The 24,197-nt window shown below is 41.6% G+C and overlaps 1 protein-coding gene across 3 annotated transcripts in view; it reads left to right on the forward strand.

Annotated features, from left to right (window-relative positions):
* Window positions 1–23,197: 23,197 nt before the first annotated feature.
* LOC138763621 (zinc finger protein GLIS3-like) overlaps window positions 23,198–24,197 on the forward strand; it is a 331,893-nt gene continuing 330,893 nt past the window's right edge. For 2 of the 3 annotated variants that reach the window (XM_069938091.1, XM_069938093.1), the window contains exon 1: window positions 23,227–23,263. The gene's annotated coding sequence lies outside the window, so the exon portion shown is untranslated. Of the gene's footprint in view, window positions 23,264–24,197 lie in introns of all 3 variants that reach the window. The other variant, XM_069938097.1, reaches the window with a different exon arrangement.

Here is a 24,197-nt window from a genome sequence, read left to right on the forward strand (position 1 = left end):
AAACAAATGTTGAACTTCCAAAATTAGAGATAGAAAACAAATTGATTTAGATGCCTCCTTCATGAGAGAAGAAATTGAGAAAGCCTTGGGTACTTTACAAGCTATAAATCTCTCGGGAGGTTGGGTGTCCTCTCGAATTCTACAGACAATTTAAAGATTTATTGATGCCTCATATGATGGATGCATTAGACAGGATGGTGGAGACCCAGACCCTCCCAGAATTTTTATTAGCTGCTATAATTACAGTTAAACTGAAGAATGGCAGAGACCCATTTATGGAAAAATCAAAAATAAAAATAATAATTTAATAAAAGGCTTGCCAGCGGCTATACTTTGTGAGGTGTTTGAGGAGATTCGGTATGTAACCAAAGACTCTGTATTTTTCTTGTGACCCTGATCTCTGTAATTTTTCCAATTTTCCTGTATCTTTCTCTAGGCCAAGTAGTTCTGTAACATGCTCTCTCTTAAGTTTTTTTGTATAGGAAATAATTTGTCCTCTTGGATAAGCTTTAAGCGTACCCCATATTAAAAAGCTATTATCAGGAGATTAAAGATTGGTTTTGTGAAATAGTTCTATCTGCCTCTTAATAAACTCACAAAAGTCCTTTCTTTTCAACAGTGCTGCATTGAGACACTATCTGTATACATTTCTTATTTTACCATTATCACAATACTTAAAGTTAATGGTGAATGATCAGATAGAAGTTTAGCCAAATATTCTGTTTTTACTTTTTAACTGGGCAGACATTAAGAACAAATCATTCCTTATATGTGAATCATGCATCCTTGAGTAGAATGAGTAGTCTCTTTTTATGGGGTTGAGCTGTCTCCATATATCAATTAAATTTAAATCCTTCATAAATGACAATGTCCTTTTTTTAAGCTTTTGCCTTTGTTACTGTTCTGGCTGTTTTATCCAGTGTTGGATTTAGACAGAAATTAATGTCTCCTCCAACCAATATATTTTGTCTTCCCTCTGCTGTTTTTTAAAAACATCTTTCATGAAGTCTTCATCATCATAATTTGATTCATAGATATTCATAAACATCAATGATTCTGCTTAAATTTTACAATGTGCCATTACGAATCTTCCGGCTTGGTCTTCTATTATTATTGGTATATTTTTATTAATTAGAATCACTACTCCTCTTGCTTTTGAGCCAAATTTTCCACCCATCCTCTTTTTAATTTAGCATGTTCCAATTTGGTAAGGTGTGTTTCTTGCAGAAAAGTTATATCTGCCTTTAACTTTTTTTTTAGGAGTGGCAAGACCTTCCACCTCTTCACCGACCTATTTATCCCATTAACATTAAGACTAATAAATTTTAACATTCTATCCATATTGATTTTTTAAACAAATATTTGTTTAACAATAAAACCTTTTCAATTGTTTAAATAACGCAGTGATCTTTCCCCTTTAAAAAACACATACAATGTCCCTGCCCTGATGGTGATGTAAACAGGAAACACCAAAGCCTGCGAAAAAAAGTCCGCAGAATCTCTCAAAGAAAAATGATTTCTCCCTTTAGCCCCATCTTTTATAGACACTCCTCTTTTGGTGGCATTATCCCCCTTAGAACAGAGTCTCCACCTTGTTACTACTTTTCCCAAGTGTTCTTTCTTTTCTGAGCTCTCTGTGAACATTTCAATAAAGATTACTTCAACAATAAATACAAGACAGATTTTAAAGAAATACAGAATTTACTTAGTCCCATTGTAAACATTCCTCACAGTTTTCCTCTTTGGCAGTTTTAGTCTTTTCATAAACCTCCCAGGAGGTCTTCCACCTTGCTCTTAGTCTTGAAAAATCATTGATTACCTCCTGGTATCTTGACCTTCAGTGTCACGTGGTATATCATCAAGTATTTCAAGTTTTTGGAACGTGGTTTTTGTTTTACATCATGAAACTCCTTCCTTTGCTAAATCAAAGCAGGACTAAAATCTTGAAAAAGTAGCAATCTCAGGTGGACCATTATTTTGCTTTGAGTGTTCATATGCTGCTCCCAGAATTGTCTCTTGTTCCCGGTAACTCAAAAGTCTTACCAGGACTGGTTGTGGTCGCTGATCGCTGGCTCTCTTGGGTCTAAGGGTCCGGTGAACCCTTTCAATATCCAATTTTTCTCTGAGTTTATCTTCTCCCAGCACTCACAGGATCCATGTTTTGAAGAAGTTCACCGGATCTCTTCCCTTGATTCCTTCTTTCAGTACAATAATTCAGACATTATTTTGTCTGCTAAAACTCTCCATATGGTTGATCTTGTCCAGCAGAGCTTGACTGTCTGACTTTCATGGCTTTGCATCTTTCTCCCAAGTTTTTAGCTTATCTTGTATTTTACCCAGTCTATTTCTGCTTGGGTCATTCTTTCCATTAAATCTTCAATAATTTCTTGAATTTCAGTCATCCTTTCAGTCATGTCTCATTACATTTTCAACACCAGCAAATCAGTAGCTCAAGTTTTCCATCTTCTCCAGGATAATATTTAGCTCTTGTCCTGACTCCCCAACTCTGCTGAGGTCCACCAATCCTGAGACCACTTTTGTGCTGCTCCTTTTTGGGCTTTTATTTGATTTTGCTGGCTCCATAGAAACATCTTCATTTTTTATTCTTGGCTCCCTTGGTTTTTTAGCAATTGTTTTATCCACATTTTAGTAGAAAATTCTTAAATTTAAAGATTTAACCATTTCTTTGATACTCTTCATGGAGAGCTCAATCAAAACATGTCTGTCTGGGTCCTTTGCATGGCCATGCCATCACCCCCCCTCCCCCAACCACGCTCCCAGAGAGACTTCTTTGTGATTGCATGAACGTGGAGGTTCCAGGATAGATCCTTGGAGATGTTGACACCCTGGAATTTGAAATTCTTGATGCTCTCTGCCTCTGAGTCCTCGATGAGGACTGTGTTATGTTCCCCTGACTTCTTTCTGAAGTTCACAATCATCTCCTTGGTTTTGCTGATGTTGAGTGCAAGGTTGTTGTCATTACACCATTCAACAGCTGATTTATCTCCCTCCTGTTGGCTTCCTCATTGCCCTTTGTGATTCTGCGGACAAATGTGGTGTCATCTACAAACACAGGTTACTATTTCAGGGTTTATAAAGCAGAGAAGATCATTCATTTTGTTAATAGGTAATTGTTTTATAAATCTGATTAATTCCAGTAGGCCACCTATGACATTGTGCCCACGAGTAATCAAATGTGATACTGAAATGGACCATCAATTTCACTGAAGTTTTGTAGGTTTTCCTCAATAGTCACGCAGTACATGGGAGATTAGTTCAGAAGTTTTAGACACAAGGTATCCACGGAGAGGTTGTAAACTGGATTTGAAATTGACTGTGTGGGAGAAAGCAGAGTGGTGGATGGTTGCTTAATGATGCCTTCTTAAAAGTTTATGGGAATGTTGCTTAGGGTCGTGTCCATGGTAAGTCAGTAATTTTCTTATACTTATTCTATTTTGTATTCTTATGTGAGATTTATGACTTTTGTGGATGAATAAACTAAGGTGGACACCCATAACTGTGAATTAACTTTTCAATATTTAAGTTGGCCTGTTCCAGCTTGAACAACATTGAAGGATATTTGAACCATTCTTCTGACCAGTACCTTGTCACCTCTTTATCCCTCCCCAGCTTCTTTCACCTTTGATGGACTTGATATGACCCCTTCAAACTTCAATCTCGATAAAGGGTTCCAATCCAAAATGGTGACTGACCATGGATGTTGCTGACCTGTTGAGTTCCTCCAGCAACTGAGTTCCTCCCACAAGGATCATTATTGGTTTTGTTATTTTCTTGTTGCCTTCAATAAAATTACATTCTCAGGACTTCTGAGTATAAAGGAAAACTGAGTTTATTGGGATATCATAAATAAATGAACAATTCACTAATTTTTGAGAAAATGTCTTTCTATCATTTCTATACAATGTTATCCCATTGATAACAATCTATTCGATTTGAACAGCAGGCAGTGGATAAACTGAGTCTCATTGTGTTCAGCATGTTTGAATCAATTAAATGAGTGGGCTAAGGGTATACAGAATATTTAGCATCGTTAAGTGCAATTTAATGTATTTTACAACAGGAACCATTTATTTGCATGATATTGAATGCCCACAAGCAAAATTGGAAAATGGCTTAGATGTGATTGCTGATCATTAATGGAAAGCATCAGCGTAAAACATTATGTAAAGGACTAAGCACGCAATGTGAATTTTCAAAGTGTAGTTGAGCTTTTGTGAATTCACAAAGGGATTTGAAGGATATGTGTGTTATATATTTGTAGAAATTATTTCTAGGCATAACTTAATATCTAGCCAATATTTCTAAAGAAGAGAATCATCAATTTGTGGATGACACAACTGTTGTTGGCCTTATCGGCAACAATCATGAGTCCATTTACAGAGAGGAGGTTAAAAGGGTTGTATGTAAGTGCAAGACCTGAATCTCAACAAGAATAAGACAAAGGAGATGATTATGGACTTCAGGAGAACAACTCCACACTACATTATCAATGGCTCTGTCGTAGAGAGAGTGGAGAGCACAGAGTTCCTTGGCGTCAATTTATAGGATCTATCCTGGACCCACAACTCATCTTCATTAGTCAGGAAGGTGCAGCAGGAGCTATACTTGCTAAGGAGGTTGAGGAGGGCAAGAGTACCAGCTACCATCCTAACAACTTTCTGCAGGAGCACAATAGAATGTCCTGGCTGACTGCATCATAGTGTGGTATGGTAGCTGTAAAACTTCAAATCAGAGGTCAGTACAGAGGATGATTAAAACTGCTGGGATCACTGGTTTTCCACTCTATCAATATCTGCAGGGAACAGTGCTTAAAGAGAGCTCAAAGAATAATTTGGGATCCTTGTCATCCAGCCTGCTGTATCTTTGAGACACTACCTTCAAGGAAGAGGTACAGGAGCAATGAAACAATTCATTCCTGCAGGCAGTGAACAATCCTAGAAACCCATAAATTATATATATCAGTATACCCTGCTTTATGAAACTAGAGTGTTCTTAGGAAATCTTTCGTAAGACAAAATGAGATAAATTGAAGACCCATTCACTACTATTGGAGCCTATTTTCATAAAAGCAAAAACCCATTTACATCCTTTCATAAAAACAAACACGGCTTTCTTTGTAAAAGTGGATTTTCATCATTTGAATATTCGTAAAAGCGGGACATACTTGTGTGTATATATTTATTTTGGATTGCTGTGTGTGTGTTTTATTATATAGTTTGTATAGGGTGTACTGTGACTGTGTGTACTGTGGTCTGGAGATGCACTTGAGTGGTACATGTATTTGTACAATCAGATGACAATAAACATGAATTTGAACTTGTACATGGTCTTGACAGCATGTTAAATTTGTGTTGACATTTCAGTAATATGGTTGAAGGATTCATTGGCTGCATGCTTGATAGGGGCAGAAGGGCTAGAAATTAGGCATCTCAGATGGTGCTTAAAGCCTGCCAGCACAAGGGTGTGCCGAGTCTGTGGACAGCAGATTGAAGAAGGAGGCTTGAAGACCCTTATGAGGATATACAAAATTGCTGAGGTGCTATCTGTAGGACAACAAGATTTTGTTCCACACAGGAACTGGAAAGTCCTCCAGGTAAAAAATGTAGCCAGTTAGAACATCAGGCTGTTCTAGGAATTCAGCTACTGGGATATGGCTGCAGTATGGCTTGGCCCTCCCATTCCATTGAAGGCATCAATGTGAGGTGCTGTCTCAAGAAGGCAACTAATATCATCAAGGACCTCAATCACCCAGGCATCATAAACTTTTCTCGCTGCTGCTTTTGTGAGGAAGGTACAAAAGCCTGAAGTCTGGGAAGTCTGAGATTTAAGAACAGTTTTTTCCAATGGCTTTCAGTCTTGAACCCCTCCTTATGACTAATAATAAAACAACACCACAAAAGACCCATCTGCATGAGTGAAGCCACTTATTTTTGCACTACTTAATCTGAATATTTATTATCTATCCTTTGTATTGTGTATGTCTTTTCATAAGGTAATTTAATATATACTATTGGAGTTGGTTTATTTATACAAAGTGTTTGTTTGGCTGCAGCAAGTAAGAATGCCAGTGCATAAGTACATTGTACTTGTGTGTTTGACAACAAATTTATTTTCATTATTCATATAAGTTCAGTGATGCACAAGCATTGTCAAGGTAAGAATATTGTTCCCTGGGGATAAGATTGCACATTATGGCTTGGCTGAGTAATTCCTTGTTGAAATGTTGAAGTTGAAGCCAGGACTTAAAATCCATGTTTACTACCAGACCATGAGAAATGGAATCTAGTTAGAAATATGTGGTGGTATTAGGATAGGGAACAAGAACAGGATTCAATAAAGAAGGGCTTTCATAAGGAGGTTTCTTACTTGTATTCTTCATCAATAGACCATCAATGCAATTGAAATGTTTGGTTAACATTTGTTCTTGGTTTATAGTTGATGTTGAAATGAAGGCCACAAAGTTTAAAAAAAATAATCTGATTGTTGCAGCATGGATAAAAATGATGGGTTACTTGGTGCATTAATGGTGGTTGGTTTCTTCAGGTGACATTCTCTAGGATGAGTTGCAATATAACGGTCCTGTTAACTAGTATCACTCGTGACCAATTGTATGATCCCTTCTCTTGCTTCTTTTCAGTTCTTGTAGTCAAGGTGGTAGGAAAAGTTAGCCCCCATGGTAGAAAAATTGTGCAGCAGACAAGGACTCATTTGAACATATGGTTATGCTTGTACTGCAAAGCTCCTCCCAAATGGTCAGCAGAACTATTCCTAGAGCTTGTTTCAGACAATGGCATGGGTCTTGTTGCCAAGTTATTAGTTATTCATGAACAAAAAAGCACTGCAGCCACTGCCTCACAACACCAGAGACCCAGGCTCAATCCTGACCTTGCCTGCTGCCCATGTGCAGTATGCATGTTGTCTGGAATTGTATAGTTTCTTCCACGTGCTTTAGTTCCTCCAGGATCCCAAAAAAGTGGGTGGAGGTTAATTAACTATTGTAAATTTCCCAGAGTGTACAGGTGAATGGTAGGATCTGATGGAGATGAGGAGAATAAAATGGATTAATGCAGGATTAGTAGTTGATGGTTCGCACGGACTCAATCAACATGAGGGCACATTTCCATATTGTGTGTTTTCATTCTTGTATCTATGGTAACCACTGTTGCTATAAATTCAGTATGTACTCTGACACCCAGGTGGAAAGATAAATGCAAGAAATCAACAGAGCATGAGCACAGCCAATAAACTGTATCATGTTAGTGTTGTAACTGTACTGGAGCAAGGCACAATTGGTTCTGGTGTGTACGTCTTCAGAAATCTTGCTCCTTACAATCCAAGCCCAATACTTCTTGCTGTATCTTGTGCTTTCAGGTGATATTATGTGATATGAATTGATTTGGCTGAGGACTGCCTTCTGTGGTCCAAAGGATATTTGAGGGATGCTAAGATTTACATGTTTCAGTCTTTTTTGTGGCACTGTTTCTTTGCCTTATCAACATCTGCAGAAGCTTTGATTGGCTGATTGACTTTGGTCAATTGCATGCTGCTGAACACACATCTAGGCTTGTGTTGCAGCTTCATCAGACACCTCATTTAATGGTGATGCTTGTTGTGTTTGCTTTGAATTTTCATTGAACTAGGATTGAACTGTTGCTTGATTTTAAGTAAGAATGAGGGCTGTGGTGGCACTGGTTATGGTGGAATATAGTTTCACTACTGCCCACAGAACCTTCATAGATTCCTAGTTCTGATCTTTACCTGAGATATTTCAGTGGGCATGATAGAGTAACACATGAAGGCATGACTTTGACTCCAAACAGACCATATAGTAGTCACTCTACCCATTTTCTCTTGTCTAGATTTCTCTGTAGCAGAAGGGTAGGTGAGGACATGATCAAGTAACTTTATTTTTTGTGTTGATTTCTTCTCCTGCTGCAGACCTAGTCCAACAAGTACTGTACATCTTTCTGGTTCAACAAGGTTCAAACTATTGTACATATTAGTAGAACTGAACACATTGGATAAAAGTGACATAGTTAAAAAAATTGTTGAATCAGAAAGCAAAAAGTATTGGTAAACCTTTTTTCAATTTGGCAGAAAGTGTGCGATTGTGTTCATCCAGAAGTTGGTTTTCGAACTAGAGTTTTGTTTATATTAATGAGATGCACTTGTGTATTCTGGGTATAATTTCAAATTTATAGTAAATAGGGAGTTGGTCTGTAATAAATTTCAGGAGGCACATGGGCAGAATAGTTAAATTGGTAATGACTTGGCAATGTAATATGAGGTATGAAATGATATCTTTGATAGAAAGTGTGAGGGAAAACTATATAAGCCCAATATGCAATGTTAAGGAAGCCTCAAAAATAGAGAATACAGTGGAAGTTTGTGAAGAAGTATTTGAAGATGACAGGTAAATTTAAAAAAAAAATGTATACAGCATCCCTGTCTTTATGCACTGGAAAGTAAAATTCAGTGGGGGTGGTGGAAAATAAAAACATAATGTGGAAGAAACTCAGCAGTGCACATTATATAGCAGATATAAAGATACATAACCAGCGTATCAGGCTTGAGCCCTACATCAAGGTATTAGGCTTCACTTCTCCAAATATTGTCCCATGGAGGGATTGACTGGAGCCTTCATCTCTAATTAGAGTCAGAGATGATAAAATGCTCAGTAGGTATTCAGACCCCATGCCTTTTCATCGAGTATCCACTTTCAGTCCTAGTTACAAGCCATTTTAATTCCCTTCACCATTCCCACATAGACATGTCTATCCTATACCTCATCCATTGCCAGTGTGAGGCCAAACATTAACTTGAATAACAACATATTATGTTCCTCCTGGACAGGCAATAATCCAATGGCATGTATGTTGGAATTTCCAAGTTTAGGTAACCTGCACCCTGATCTATTTCCGTCTCTTCTTTTAACTCTCTTTATCCAATTTATAAATGTTCTGCCTACACCAAATGTTTCCAGTATTTTAAATAAAAATGGCAATTCCAAATGGTTGAATGCTTTTTCCGCATCTAGGGAGGCTGTAATACTTGGATTTCATTCAGATTTAGCCACGTGTATTATATTAAATTATCTTCCTGGACTATTTGAAGAATGCCTTCCTTTACCAAATCCTGCTTGGTCCGTATGTATCAGTTTTGGCAAATATTGTCCCAACCTATTAGCCAATGCTTTCACTAGTATCTTATAATCAGCATTTAACAGGGATATTGGTCTGTATGACAAAGGTTTTAGTGGGCCCCTATTCTTTTTTGGTAGCACTAATAATTGCGGTTGAGAATGATTGCAGGAGGGTGTGTGTTTCCACTGCTTGGACCAGGACATCCATTTTACAGGGGCATTAATAGTTCTTTGCATTGTCTATAAAACTCAGGTGGAAATCCATCCTCCCCCTGTGATTTATCAGCCTGTAGGGTGCCCAGGGCCTTTTTAATTTCTTCCCTTGCGAAGAGAGTATCTTCTATCCTTTCTCTCTCTCTTCTAGTTTTGGAAGTTTGACATTCAACAAAAATTATTAGTAGTGACAAATTTGTTTCACAAAATATTTCTATGTGTCTCTTTATAAATTCATAGAAGTCTATTCTTTTAGCAATATAGTATTGAGACACCAACTGTAAACATTGTCTTGCTTTTCCATTATTGCTATAGTTCATATTAATGGAGTGTGGTCTGATAGAAACCTCGCTAGGTATTTTGTTTTTATCACTCTACTTTTTAACTGGGCAAACATTAAAAATAAGTCAATCCTTGTATATGAATCATGCATTCTTGAGCAAAAAGAATAGTCTCTCTCTGTGGGATTTCATTTCCTCCATAGATCGATAAGATTTAGATCTTTCATAAATGAAATTGTGATTTTTGCTGCTTTCACTCTTGTTACTGTATCTAGTATTGGGTCCAAGTAGAAATTAAAATCTCCTCCAGCCAATATATTTTATCTTCCCTCTGCTGTTTTTAAGAAAATATCCTTCATAAAGGCTTCATGGTCATAATTCAGAGCATAAATATTCATGTCCATGCTTTTTCATAAATTTTACTATGTGCCAGTACAAATCTTTTGGCTTGATCAATCGAGTTATCTTCTATTAAAACTGGTGTATTATTTTTATTGATTAGGATTGCCATTCCTCTAGCCTTTGAACTAAAGGAAGATGATATTATTTGTCCCACCGATCTTTTTAATTTATTATGTTCCAATTTTGTAATATCTGTTTCCTGCAAAAGATTAAATCCACTTTTAATTCCAAGTCAAGCTTCCTCTTCACCTTCCTGTTTATCCCATTAATATTAAGACTAATAAGCTTTGTTTTATCCATACCATTTTTCAAAGATAGTATAACAATAAAATCTTTTCAATTTTTAAAAATACTGTCATGACATTTCCCTTTTAAAAGACATTTCCAACATGTACATTTCCCCTTTAAGAAACAGCTTAGCTCTGATGGTGGCGTTGACAATAGTACCTGGAATCCCACAAAACAAATCCTGGGAATTCTTCTTGTTCTTCAGAAGAAAAAATTCTCCTTTTAGTGCCATCTTTTAAAACTGCTCCTCTCCCAGTGCCATCTTCCCTCCCCCACCCCCCCTCCCAAATTTGGAGTTCCAACCTTGCTGCTTTCCTTACCACCTTTCTATCTTTTCAAAGCTCTCCATAAGAACCACATGGTTTTTCTTTTATCAGTGAAAACAAGACAGCTCCATACTATTAGTATAATGTGTCTTTCAGTTAGTCTAATTTTGAAATGGTCTTTTGTGTCCTTTCAGCTGGTGACTTTGATTTTTTCACAACTTTCTTAAAAATTCTTCCAGTTCTTTATTCTTGAAAATTCGTCAACTATCCACCCTCAATATTACTGGGTAAATAATTGAGTATTTAAAGTTTTTTGATAGCAATTGTCTCTTTACCTCATCAAATTCCTTTCTTTGTTTCACCAAGGCAGGGCTGAAGTCCTGGAAAAACATCACTTTTGTATTGTCCACCACTAATCGGCCATTATTATTTTTTGAATATTTGTTTGCTGCTCCCCAAGATCACATCTCTCTCCTGATAATTAAAAAGTCTTATCAGTACTGGTCATGGTCACTGTTTGCTGGTTCTTCTGGGTCCAAGGGTCCAATGAGCCCTTTCAATTTGCAGTTTTACATTAACTTATCCCAGCACTTGTAGGATCCATGTTTCAAAGAAACTCACCACGACTTTTCTCTTGATTCCTTCTCTCAATCCAATGATTCTTACATTGTTACATCTGCTGAAATTTTCCGTATGATTGATCTTGTCCATAAATCCTGTTTTCTGTGTCCCAATGTTTTTGCTTTTTCTTTAGCCTGTCTTTTATCTAGCTCAGCCTCCAAACGAGTCATTTGTTCCATTAAGTTTTCCACAACTTCTTTGATTTCTGTTACCTTTTCTGAGATGTCTCTAATTGATGATTCCATGAGTGCATAAAATTTCCATTTTATTCAAATGTTGGTTACATCTTGGGCTGATTCATTCCCCCCCCCCCCCTTCCCCACTCCCCAGCTTTGTTGGGTTCAGCCAGTCTCAAGACCCCTCCTGAGTCGTTCCTCGTCAGGCTTCCACTCAAAGTTCCTGGCTGAGCTGTTGTTGCTTCAGTTTTTGCTTTTGGTTGCCTTGGTAGTTTGGCACTTGTTTTTATCCATTTTTGAAGCTAAAATTCTGGTTTTTAGTTTTCTAACCATCTTTTTAATACTTTTTGTGGAGAGCTTTGTCAAAGCATGTATGCTCAGTTCCTTAGCATGGCCATGCAGCTTTCTTTAGCATTCTCACCACGTTCTATTTCTCCCCAACCCCCACCTCTCAGACTCCACCATCTTTCAGATTTGACCATCCACCTGCACAGGAGAAACAATTTAGAGTGCCCAGTTAATCTGCCAACCTCAGTCAGTGCAAAGTCCATTTCTAGCTTCAAACTGTAAGAAGGATGTCATGCATGACCTTAAATAGGCTGCAGAGGGGATTAATGGAAAGTTGCAGGTAATGAAGGAAATCAGAAATGTAGAGAGACCAGAAAAAGTATTGAATAGATTCAACAGACATAGTCAAAATCATGATGGGCTTTGATAGAGTGCACAAGGGAAAATAATTTCCAGTGGCAGAAGGGTCTCTAACTAGAAAACACATTTAAGATAATTAGGAAATTTTTAAAAGTTGCTGGCTGTTATGTTCTGCAATGCAGTGCCTGAAAGGATGGCAAAGCCAGGTTCGTTAATGAAATTCCAAAGGCTAAAAGAAATAATGGAATTTCGGCGTATAAGCTGACCTTCAGATAAGTCAGTTCCCCATTGTCAGCCTCATTTTCTTGGTTTTATCATGCATCAGCCGTATAAGTTGAGCCCCCAAAAAAATCGCGGACTGAGGTGTTGGCCGTTGCCTGAGGATGGTTATTATCATGAAGCCTCCAATCAAATTCGAAAGTATGAAGCAATTTTTTTAAAGTTAAAAGTGGCCAAGAAATTTACCAACTGAGCTACTGCGAGGACATTTGAGTTCAGTGAGGAGTTGGTCAGAGAGTGGAGAAAGAATGAAGATGCTTTAGAAAAATACCAAAGAAACAATGTTCGATGAGAAGAGGACTCCTTCGTTGGTCAGAGTTTGAAAATCATGTTGCAGAATGGGTACTCGAACAGAGGCGAGATTGTTACATAGTTATAAGAAATAAAATCGGAGCATATGCACTGAAGTGGGCAAAGTCAAACCCAGAACGTAGTAAAGATTTTAAAGGTGCAGTCAGCTGGTGCACAGGAAAAATCTGGTATTACAACAAAAAACAATAATTACTCAGAAACTACCAAAAGATCTTGATCATAAAATTATCAGTTTTCACCAGTTTATTATATGTCAGTGGCAGAAACATCAGTTTGCATTGTCAAATATTGGAAATGCGGACGAAACTCCTGTGAATTTCAACACGATAGGCAATAAAACAGTGGAATGTAAAGGTGTGAAGATGGTGCAAGCGAGAAGTTCAGGCTATGGTGGACTGTGGGCATGTCCTCACTGGGCTGGACTGGCTGGCCCACCTTCTGTACCTGTAGCCCCTCCCCAGAAGATCCCCTAATAAAGGCTGAGAGCCCTAGTCTCCGCCCTCATACCTGCCTTGGACATGAGCCAGCAGCATGTAGAGGCACGTCTGGGTCTTCTGATCAATAAAGCCTTTGATTGTCTGCTTCATATCTGCGAGTGGTCATTGATCGTACCACAATTTATTGATCAGAATTTAAAAGTGCCATGGACAAGGCAATCCAACGGGAGAAGCTGGAGGTCGATCCAAAGGATCCAGAAGCTTCCGTAAAGTTTGATATGTGGTTACTCTGTTTGAAGGCCTACCTGAGGCACCACAAAATCACAGCTGATGGTGATCAGTACGACCTGTTCTTCACAGCTGTGGGCCACTGAGCGTACCAATTAATTTGTGACTGCACTGGATATGGAGGCAATGGCCCTACTCCAACAGCAGTACAGAGTCCCACAAAACGCAATGTATGCACGCTTCCAGCTTGGTCCAAGGACCAGGTGAGTTGGTTGACTATTTCATGAGGCCGTGCGGGAGCTGGGACGAGACTGTGGGAACCGAGATGTGACTACTGTGACCTACCAGGAGGAGCCCATCTGTGACGGGCTAGTTGCTGGATTCCTCTCCCATCAAGTACAGGAATGACTCCTGGAGAAATGTGATTGGTCCCTACAGGAAGTGGTGCAGATGGCTAGAGTGATGGATACTGCCCAAAAGTATACAGAGGCCTACTGAACGGGCCACGCAGCCAGCAGGTAGGGAGAATGGCCAGCACCATCTTGGGACGTGTGGCCCCTGACTGCCACTGCCATTGCTGAGCACCCGAGGTTCAACTACTGCAGCCAAAGCAAACACCCGTGAAAGTACTGCCTGGCCTGTGGCGTGACCAGCTTGAACTACCAGAGGGAAGGACACTATGCCAGGGTATGTCATTCTAAGCTCCACTCTAGCAGTGCCACGTGTGGACCATGACCTGTGTTGCCATCTTGGTCCGACCCACTTCTGTTGTCATTTCCGGTTGCTGAGAACTGAACGTCCGGGCCAAGGGCACGACGACATGGAGGGTCGTCACATCCGACTTCACTTCCACCATGTGCAATCCATGGGGGCTGCCATCTTCATGATGTCCTGGGTGGCCATCTTGGCAGCAGCCAACCCAACGACATAACACCAGTGACTCAGACAGTAAACTGACATTGGCTTCTATCGTGCTGGACCAGAGAAGACCACACGAGCTGAGATGATTGATGATGGACTTCGAGGTAAATGGTCACACCACTGGCTGTCTGTTCAACACGGGAAACACTGAGAGCTTCATACACCTTGGCATGACCAAACTTTATTCCCTGACCGTGCGCCCAGCCAAATGCAAAGTAGCATAGCCTCCACATCTCTCTCCGTGGAAATCCACAGGAGATGCACCATGATCCTAATCGTGGGGGGCACAAAATATAAGAACTTCAGACTGCAGGTGATGTCCCACCCCTGCATACCTGTCATATTGGGGCTGGATTTCCAGTGCCAGCTTAAGGAACTGCAAACCTGTGGCCACTAAGAGGAGGCGATACAGCCCCGAGGACAGGGAATTCATTAAGTCGGAGGTGGAGCAGCTGGTAGGGGAGGGCATAACTTGGAACAAGACTGATTCATCAATGGTGTGCATCCCCACCTTGGCAATCTTGTCCCTGATGCCCTTGAAAGCCTTACAGGCCTCTGTCAATGGGGGAAAGGTAGTGGTTTTCACTAGGGGTTGGGCCTTGTCTGCATTGTTGGGGATCCATTGGGCTTAATATGAGAAGAGCCCCAGGCACATTTTTAAAGCCTTGGGGTTCTGCGGCAGAGGTATTTCCAGAAGGGGCCATATGCGCTCGGTGTCAGGGGCCATGACACCATGGTCTACTACGTACCCCAGGATAGCCAGCTGCTTGGTGCTTAACATGCACTTTTTCTTATTATATGTGAGATTGAGGGCCTTTGCGGTGACTGTCGTGTTCTTTTTGGTCATGGCTGCAGATGGTGACATTGTCTAGGTATGAATGCGTAGCCTTTAGTTCGTTGCCATCCATCATGCATTCTATTTTCCTTTGGAACACCCATTCGTGAGGCCGAATGGGACCCATAGGAAGTGGTAGAGTCAACCATTGGCCTCAAACATCATGTACGGCTGGTCTTTTGAGCAAATCAGGATTTCATGGTACGCCGATTTGAGGTCTATGGAAAAGAACCTATACTTGATTATCTCATTCACCAAGATAACTGGGTAAAGAGTAGGCATCCAGTAAGGTGAACCAATTGATGGTCTGATTGTACTTCTCCCCACTCTTCCCCACCTCTGCTCGTGCCCTCCAGGGACAGTTATGTTCATAGCAACTGGGGATCTGCCCTTCATGAGTAAGGAGTTGCGGCAATAATTCCGTTCCAGGGGCATAGCTACAAGTAGAACCACCAGCTACAACCCCCGTGAGAATGGGCAGGTGGAGAGGGAGAATGGTACATTCTCGAAGGTAGTCCTTTTGACCCTCAAGTCGAAAGGGATGCCTGTATCCCAGTGGCAAAGGTTTTTCTAGAAGTGCTGCATGCCATCAGATCCCTACTTTGCACGGCAACTATTGCAATGCCACATGAAAAAATGTTCTCCTTCCCTCGGAGGTTGGTGTTGGGAACCATGTTGCTGGTCTGGCTGACGACCCCAGGGCTGGTGCTTCTCTTGAAGCATGTTAGAACGCACTGGTCGAAGAAGTTTACCTCCTGCATGTGAACTCCCAGTATGGTACCTGGACGGACAGAACAATACAGTATCCATCTGGGACCTGGCGCGAACATGAGGCCTGGCACGAGAGCTGCACCTAATATCCCCGGGCAGTGACCAGTCAGCCCCAAGGGTCACCCTGACAGGTGAAGTAGTGATCCCACCTCCAACATAGCCCTCTGAGTGCCCCCTTTATTGGAGTGACCCCCCACTCTTACAAACAAATTCCCCACCCCTACGGACCCGGTAGACACAGACTGGGATCGGTATATGATGCGAGTTTAAACAGTGAAACTCACGATGTTCTTGCTGAGATATTTGCCTCAGACAATGATAATGATTTCTGAAGGATTTTAAATTTTTTTTCAATTAAAAATGTGCTTTTTTTAATTAAAAAATGTTCTTTCTAATATACTGAAAGTATGAAAATTTGTTGTAGGTTGGTGTTTTTTGGGTGTTTCAAGGGTCGACTTGTATGTTGAATTTGCCTTGAGTGGTTTTTTCAGCTGAATTCATTTTTGTATCCAACGTATCAGTCGACCCTCCATTTATTGAGTGCTTTTTGAGGGTTTCAAGATTTGACTTTTATGCCGAAATATAACGTAGTTGGTTTGTTCTTTTAAAAATGCCATTTCACACTCTGATTTAAATGTTTCTGTCATTATTTTGCATGATTTCAGCACGAGTCCTGAATGGGAACTGAAGAGATCCATGATGCTAGTTTGTTGTTCAATGCACACTCCACCCCTTCTAACTTAAACTGGAGCTGTAAGATCCGGACAGTTACTGTTTGGAATTGTCACAGGAGAATCATTAAAATTATGTGAAAAAAAATCTTGTTTTATTTGTGATTTAAAGGGACATCTGACTGACCTTGGAACTCTACACATTTATAACTTCAAAATTAACTGCAAACTAACCATTTTCTAAATCCATGGTGTGGGTTGCAATTACCAAGGAACCTTGCTGAGGCATTTAGCTCAGTGGTACTGGCTGTACTGCATTACAAGAGGTTATGGGAGAGGTAATTCTGTGACCATAAGGCAGGAGGCACCAAATTCTCCATCTGAGAAGTCTATATGTACAAACAGCTGGACATCTTGATGAGCATGTCTTTGCAGGCTCAGGAGGAAACACAGCAGCAGCAATCCAGGTTAGAATCTGACACTGCCTGCAAGGATATCTGCATGTGTTTCCTTTGGGTGCTCTGGTTTCCTCCCACATTCCAAAGACACACAGTTCATAGTTTAATTGGTCACATGGATGCATTTGGACAGGTGGGCTGAAAGGCCTGTTATGATGCCATATCTCTAAAATTAAAATTCTCTCCTTTTGTTTAACCTTCCCTGAATAATAATATCCAGGAATTATTTTTAGCCAGGTCCATGTAAACCAAAATGGTGAGTTGCACCTGCAACTATTCACTCTTGTTTAATGCACTGATTGATTTTTGTCTTTGTACACTTTTTCTCTTACCAGTTTTGGGGCTGATTGCATAACACACACCCATATCATTGGTGAACTGAACTGCAAGGTCACAGGTCTCAGCTCTGAGAAGCAATCTTTTTTTAACCCGCAGTTTCTTCCTCCCTCCAAATTTATCCCTATGTCCCAAGAATCTGAAGCTTTTCTCATGCACCACCTTCCCAGCTGCACATTTATTCATGCTAACCTTCTATTTCTGAATTCACAGGCAGGTCACATGAGGATTAATGTGGAGATTGCTATCTTTGAGATGCTGTGTCTTAAATATTTTTTCCTAAAACCACAGTCACATATCACCTTAAGTAATCCCTATGCCATCGGTGCTCTGTGAATCACTGCTCTCGACCCAGTTGTTACTGAAATATTTTGCTTGAGGAAAATTGTCACTGGCCCATTTCCTTTGGAGTTATGAAACTGTGCACATAATGAGTCAATTAGGTACGATTAAAACAGTGGTTTTCAACCTTTTTCTTTCCACCCATATACCACTTTAAGCAATTCCTTACTAATCACAGAGCATCTATAGCATAGGGAATACATAAAGTGGTACGTGAGTAGAAAGAAAAAGGTTGAGAACTACTAAATTAAAATCTGCCTTTGGGATCTCCTCCATTCTTCTATCTATGTCATTGTTGTCAATGTTGACCAACCCCTCTGGCCTATTATCCTCCCCTTCCAGAATTTTCTGCTGCAGCTCAGACTGGCACATTACAGAAGTCTGTCTGCTTCCCTAATTAGAGAACCCATAATTATTGTTCTCTTGTCCTTTCTGTCTAGCTGAACCATCTAAATTGTATGATGTTGTTTCTGACTGGATTTCTCTGGAGACCTTTAAATATTGTGGGTAAACACTCCCCTTTTAACATCCTATATACTGCAGGCCAGCAGTGGATATTTCTGAAAGTAAATTTGTAAATAACATCACTGTAGCAGCCCGCATACGAAGATGCAGACCGGCCCACAAAATGGCCGACAAATGTGGTGACCATGCGGATCTGGGGGGGGGGGGTTGACACCGGCAGTCATCTCAGTTGACCTCCTGCATGACAAGAAGACAATGAACTGTGGTGGGAATACCTTCCAATCCCAGGCTGGTGCTCTGATGACACGGTGCTCTGATGTCAGCGCATGGAGCCCATATAAATGCGATAGCCAGTTCAATAAACCAGTCTTGACTTCAAGTCTTTGGTATGTGTGTGTGTGTGTGTCATTCTTCTCCATGCCCATGTAGCGCGAATGCTACATTGATGACCCTGACTAGTCCAACCGGCAGTTGGTCGCGAAGATGACTGATCAAGTGGATCCAGCAACTATCCACTCGGTCTCACTCAGGCTCCTAGCATTTCAGGTTTCGTAGCCACACGTGTGGTTCGAGCAGTTCCAGATTCAACACATCGCCTCTGACGACACCTGCTACTTCTACGTTTTGAGCGCACTCAATCAAGACACAGCAGCAAAGCAAATACGTGGTCCTCAAAGAGCTGTTAACCTGCACTTTTGGGTTTTCCTGGCGTGAGTGTGCTGGCCGATTTTTGCACACGGACGGATTGTGGGTCAGGGCCCCGTTCGCCTTAATGAGCGAGATGCTGACTTTGACCGATGACTATAAGTCTTAACTGCACATCGAGCAAATCTTTCTGGAGCAGCTGCCCAAGCATATCTGACTCTTCACCTGCCTGTTTATCCCATTAATATTAGTCTTAACTTCAAGGCTTTAGTATGTGTGTTGTTCTTTTCCATGCCTGTGTAGTGCGTGCGCTACATCATCATCATTGAAATGAGCATGGATTCTACAGGGACAAAAATTATAATGTTTTTGTTCCAGCACTTTTAAGGTCAAGAACAGTTTTTATCCAATGACGATCAATCTCTTGAACCTCCCCTTACTTCCCTAAGCAACAACTACTCTGGGACCACCAGAGAGACCTGTATGCACCATTGAAATGCCACTATTTTTTCTGGCGCTAAATGTGATTGTGAATATTTATCTATATATCCATATTTATTATCTTTTCTGTACTGGAGTAATGCGATTTATAAAAAGGTAGTTGATGTATCTTATGACAATATACCCATTATTATCAACATCAGTGAATGTGACCATATTTATCTGGATATATACATTAATATGCAGGAAATTAAGTGCACTCATGTATATGCAGGGCATAGATGGATAGGTGTCGTGTGCAAGGATCCAAGCTGAAGGGACCTTTCCTATGTCATATTACTCTGTGTTCTACATTTGATTAATAGTGGAATAAAAGCAGAGAATGCTAGAAATGCTCAGTTGGAAATGCTCCTTTCCTTTCCCCCTTTCTCGGTAATTTTTCTTTCATCTTCTCTTTTCCCAGTTCTAATGACAGGTCATCAATCTGAAACATAAACTTTGTTTTTTTTCTTCACGGATACAGCATGAGCTGCTGAGGATTTGCAGCATTTTCAATTTTTAGTTCAGATTTCCAGCATCTGTAATCCTTTATTTTTTAAACAAAATGGAATTCATTACAGTCTTGTGGCAAAGTCTTAAATAAGCTCTTTTAAATTCATCATTGCTAAAGTAAGAAGAGGATTTGTTAAACATTTAGACAAAATGTGAATTATGACAACATTGAGACTGTATAAATTGTACAACAGGTGTCTTCTTTGTTTTTTTTAAAGCCACAATTTAATCACAGTTTTGTACAGAAGCTCTCTCATTGCCTTTACTGTGTAATTAACCCTGTGGTTTCCATATTTGAAAGAAAATGGGGAAAACTTTTGCCTATGCTAATATTTAGCTTTGGTTTTTTTTGTTTGCAGTGACAATGAAACACCTACCTTTGAACATGCACATTGTATATGCTCAATGATTTAGATTGTCATTTTAAAATTTGATCACAAGTTAAAGATACTGTTCATTTTGTTGATAGCATTTGTTTTCTCAGGCTAAAAATGGCATCCCACTTAGCTTTCATTAAATGGAGTTCCAGTAGCCCTCACACCTTGATCATTAGTTTCTACTTCATATATTAATGCAATGTGAGGGAATCTTTGTCCATTCTGTCCAACATGCAATCTCTTCAGCAGAAAATGTTGGATAGAGAGTTCAAGCAGGACCTCTGGCAGACCTTTACTTTACATCCTCTCGCCCATGAGCTGACCAGAGCAATAGAAAAGCATAAACCAGTAATTCCACCTCCTATCTGTCCACCCACTGATGTGCTATCAATAACTCAAAAGACTGAAGTTACAGAACAAGATGGTTTTATTTACAATAAACTTGACGGTCACCGAACAAGAGGCTTTTATTTACAATAAACTTGATGGTCATCCTGTGCGGTGTCCCAGGTTTTCGGGAGGGGTTATGGTGATGAAGCCTTTATACAGGATCAAGAGGGAGGAGCCATGGGTCCAGTCACAGAGTGGGCCAGAGCCAGATTAATGAGTGTACAGCAGTTCCCCACATTCACCCCTTGTTTTTTTTTCATTTTGTGCTGTGGGGTGACGTGGGGCACAAAGTCTTACAGGTTAAATCTGTCCGATGGCTTGGTTTTCTGTTGTGACCAGCGGAGAGTCCATTGCTGTGCTGTAGCTGGGGTTGTTGGTGAATCCTGGACTTCCAATGCCATGTCGACCTGATGGGGGCGTGGCAACTTGACAGGAGTGACTGGGGTGGTAGGGATGGGGTTGGTTTTAATGGTATGTAGTGTTGGTCCATAAAGGGGGGTCCACAGTTTGGTGGGTATGCTCCTCAGGTGCCCCTGTGCATGCACGAGGTCCCGGATGGAGACCATTTCCTTGCGCCCATCTGGGTAGGCCACGTTCGCATATTGGGGGTTTGCATGGAGGAGCTAGACCCTTTCGACCAGTGTGTTGGTTTTATGACACCTCATGTGTTTTTGGAGCAGGACCCCCCTGGGGACATAACCAGGACGGCAGGGTGGTCCCTGATGCGGACTTCTTAGGGAAGGAGAAAATTTGTTCGTGAGTGGCAGTAGATAACAGCAACCTGATTGCGTGGAGTGCCTCGGGAAGGACCTCCTGCTCGTGAGATACTACCAGCCCCCTGGACTTAAAGGCAAGGATGATGGCCTTCCACACGGTGGCATTCTCCCTCTCCATCTGGCCATTCCCTCAGGGGTTATAACTCATGGTCCTGCTAGTGGTGATACCTCTGGCCAGAAGGTATTGGTGCAGCTCATCGCTCATGAATGAAGATCCTTGGTCGCTGTGGACATATGACGGGTACCTGAATGGGCTGAACAAGTTGTGCAGTGCCCTGATGACCGTAGTGGTGGTCATGTCCGGGCAGGGGATGGCAAAGGGGAAACGTGAATACTCATTGATGACTGTGAGGAAATACACATTGCGGTTAGTGGAAGGAGGGTGGCCCTTGAAGTCAATACTCAGGCATTCGAAAGACTGTGTAGCTTTTACCAGGTGCGCCCTACAGGTTGGTAGAAGTGCAGTTTGCACTCTGTGCAGACCAGCAATCCATAGATATGTCTCTGACACCCCTGATGGAGTTCGGCAGATTATGAGATTTGATGAAGTGGAAAAATCTCTTGACACCGGGGTGGCAGAGGTCATTGTGGAGGGGTTTAAGGTGGTCTTTCTGTGCATTGCTCATGTGCCTCAGGACAGGGCATCTTGATGAGTTTCCCCAGTTGATACAGGATATTGTAGTTATCCTCCACCTCAAATTTTTTTTAGTCTTTATCTTACCCCGTTGGCCAATGAGCAGGGTAAAACATCTGCTGGCCAGGTAATGCCTTCAGTGCTGACCACCTCAATTATTGCCTGAGCCTCCTCGATGGAGGAGTGTCTGACTTGAGGGCCTTGAAGGGTATGGAAGAAAAAGGCCACGGGTCGACCTGCCTGATTAAGGGTGGCAGCCAAGGCAAAATCAATCGCGTCACTCTCCTCCTGAAATGGGGCAGATTTATCCACTGTGTTCATTGCAGCTTTAGCAATGTCTTCTTTTATGCGACAGAAGGCTCTCCGGGCCACTTTTGTCAGGGGGAAGGATGTGGACTTGATAATGGGGTGGACTTTATCTGCATAATTAGAGCCACTGGGCATAGTAGGAAAAGAATCCCAGGCACCCAGCCCAGGAGCTTTAGGCTATGGGGGAGGGGGAAGCTCTAGCATGTGGTTGAGGCCAATTACTCCATTCTCCACCACACGGTCAAGGATCACTAGGCAGGTAGTGTGGACAACACATTTATCCCTGTTGTAGTTTAGGTGCTTGGCAGTTGTGAGGAATTTTGGGAGGTTGGCGTCATGATCTTGCCGGTCATGGCCGCAGATCGTGACGTTATCCAGGTAGGGGAAGGTGATGCACAGGTCATTTTGGACCACCATCCAGTCTATCTCCCACTGGAAGACACCATTGGTAACACTAAAGGGGACCCTGAAGAAATGGTAGAGGCTGCAATCTGGCAGTACTGCTGGTCATCCAGGCAGATGGGGAGCTGGTGGTGGGCAGATTTCTCATCAGTTGTGGAGAATAGATGATTTGATTGCCCATATCTGCAATGCAAGGGAGGCAATACACATCCAGAGGTTGATGATCTGGCTATAATCAAGCACCATTCTGTGTTTACCACCACCCTTGACCACCACTGCTTGAGCTCTCCACGGGCTGGTACTGGCCTTGATGATCCCCTTATCACATCTGTTTTAATAAACGCTCTTCACTTTATTGCCTGCTTTTAGTAGCAACTGGTTTACCTTGGAGGTGAGATTTGTGAACAACGATGGGGGATCGATATGGAGAGTAGAGACCGTGTATTGGTTTGACCGGTGGGGGAGGTGGGTGGGGAATAGGGCGGCTGGCTGCAGGTGGCTGACCATGAGGGGAGGAGGAGGACCATCATATTACATCATAATACCCTTGAGGTGGCACTGAAAGTCCACCCCCAGCTGCACTGGTGCACAGAGCTGTAACATGATGAAGAGTTTAAAGCCCCTGTAAGTTGTACCCCGCATGGTCAGTGTCAATGCTGTAGCTGCAGATCACAGCCGGTTGGGACTTTGAGGCCAGGGTGACTTTGTAGCTTACTGGCCTTGCTTTGAGGGAATAACACTGCACTGTATCGGTGTGGATAAAACTCTCAGTGCTCCTGCTATCAAAAAGGCATCTTTTTACCTGATCGTTCATAGAGATGTCCATCATAAACCAGGAGAGTTGATGCAGGCTGCTTTGATCCAGTACCATGGAGGCCAGTGTTGGCTCATAGTCTTGCCCGTGCTGACTTGTAGTCTAGGAACATAATGGCAATGCCCATGTGGCAGCATGGTTATCCCCAGAAGTTGGTGGCGTCCAAGATGGCAGCCCCCATGTCGTGGCATGGTTGCCTCTGGAAGATGGCAGCATCCAAGAGGGTGGCCTCCATGCTGTGCACGTGACAGTGCTGGGACTGGAAGGCAGCTGTGTTCAACATACCTTCGCGTAATGTCCTTTCTGCACTTTGAGCTCATTGTGTCTTTCGACAGGCAGTGTTTTTGGGAGTCCTTTGGTTGGCCTGGGAGACTGCAGCTGTGGTGGGCTCACTCATCGGATGCAGTAGCCTGTAAATGCATGTCCTAAGATGGAGGCCTCTGTGTGGACCCCACACTATTTGCAAAGTAAGCTTGCATGTTAGGAGAGCAATCTCCAGCAATTTCACGAAGTCAATCACTCCTTTTAAGTCCAACTTACTCTGCTCGAGTAGCCTCTGGCGCACGTAGTCTTATCTGATGCCTGCGATTATAGGTGTCCCGGATCATGTCCTCATGTTTTTGGCAGCCAACACCAACTGGAAGTTTCATGCTCTTGTGAGTCTATGAAGGGCCCAGGGGAACTCATCGCTCGATTCACCTGATCTCTGTCTGTGGGTAGCCAGCATGTTTCTGGCATATACCA

The sequence above is a fragment of the Narcine bancroftii genome, chromosome 5, assembly GCF_036971445.1.
Source record: "Narcine bancroftii isolate sNarBan1 chromosome 5, sNarBan1.hap1, whole genome shotgun sequence".
Classification (NCBI taxonomy): Eukaryota; Metazoa; Chordata; class Chondrichthyes; order Torpediniformes; family Narcinidae; genus Narcine; species Narcine bancroftii.